This window comes from Neofelis nebulosa, chromosome 10 (genome assembly GCF_028018385.1).
Source record: "Neofelis nebulosa isolate mNeoNeb1 chromosome 10, mNeoNeb1.pri, whole genome shotgun sequence".
Taxonomy (NCBI): domain Eukaryota; kingdom Metazoa; phylum Chordata; class Mammalia; order Carnivora; family Felidae; genus Neofelis; species Neofelis nebulosa.
This window is the reverse complement of record NC_080791.1, coordinates 97706940-97708441: the sequence shown is the minus strand read 5'-3', so window position 1 is coordinate 97708441 and position 1502 is coordinate 97706940.

The window sequence follows — 1502 nt, the reverse complement described above, 5'->3', positions numbered from 1 at the left end:
GAGCCTGTGTTTTTCAAACTGGTGGAGAAAGCTCTGGACGGTGTGGGGCGGGGGGGGGGATGTCCCCAGGTCCTGGAAGGAGCACCTCGTCCCCCCCGTGGAACAGTTAAGTCAAGAGGGAGGAGAATAAGGATCCGGGCTGCGGGGTCAGACCTGGGAGGTTCCATCCACAGGGCGATGGGGCTAACCCACGAGGCCAAAGGCCACATCAATGGGGCTGGCCCGTCCAGGGGGAGGGAGGTGCTTCCTCAGCTAGGCCTTGCATGGGCCAAACAACAGTCTGAGCAGGGGGGCCACTCCTGGGACCTCCCACTGAGAGAGACGTTGCCCGGTGAGGGGGGCTGGGGATTCTGAGCCCAGAGAAGACACAGCAGCAAATGAAAACTGTCACCAAGACCTCCAGGGCTCTCCAGTGGATGAGCGATTAGATTCCTTCTGGTTCTAAGAGCCGGAGCAAGGACCAGCAGCTGGAAAGTGTGGGAAGACAGACTTCACGTCTCTCTTCTTAGGACATAAGGGGCTCCCTCAAAGGGAGTAAGGCCTCCATCAAGGAGTCAGTGGGGGGAGATGGTACAAGGGAGATTCAGCAGGAAGCGCCGGGCTGGGCCAGGTGCCTCGCATGTAAAACTGACAAGAGCAAGAACTTCCGGCCCCAGAGACACTCCCAGCCTCCCTGTTGTCCCGAAACCCCCCGTGGCAGCGTGGCAGCTATGTGCTGAGAGCTCAGACGCCCCGTCTTCCGAATGGGGGCATTTCCGCCCCACGACAGTGGGGTCTGGGAATCTGCATTAAAGATGATTCCGATATACAACCAGGTTTGAAACTCACCGTCTGTGAGGTCATGGGGGCGGTGACATCCCTGAACCAGGCCTCCCACCCCCGGCTGCCGAGATGCTGGGTGCCTCCCACTCGGCCCCTCATGTCCAGGGGCAGGCCCAGGCCTCAACTGCTGCAGACCCGGAGGTCTGGATTGGCTAAGACTTTCCTATAGCAATACACCAATGACACGGAAATGCTTTGTGGCTGGTCCCTTTCCAGCATGCTCCTCTGGGGAAGCGGGAACCAAGCCTTGATATTATCTGGCCTGGATGACAGGGTCGGGGAGAGGCATCCCTAAGGCCTGGCACATTTGCTGATAACAGGGAGTCACAGTTAATTTGTGTGTCAACTTGGCTGGGCCGTAGTGCCCAGATATGTGGTCAGACATCATTCTGGATGCTTCCGTGCAGGTATTTTGGATGATATTAACACTTAAATCTGTAGACTTTGGATAAAGCAGAATGCCCTCCATAACGTGGGTGGGTTTAGTCCAAATGGTTGATGGTCTAAATAGAACAAACTACTAACCTTCTTGGGGCAAGAGGCCATTCCGCAGCAGAAGCCTTTGGACTTTAGCTATAGCTGGCCGACCCTCTAGAACCTGGGCTTACCAGCCCCTATAACTGTGTGAGTCAAGTCCTTAAAATAAACCTCTTTATGCACACACGACACACATACGCACA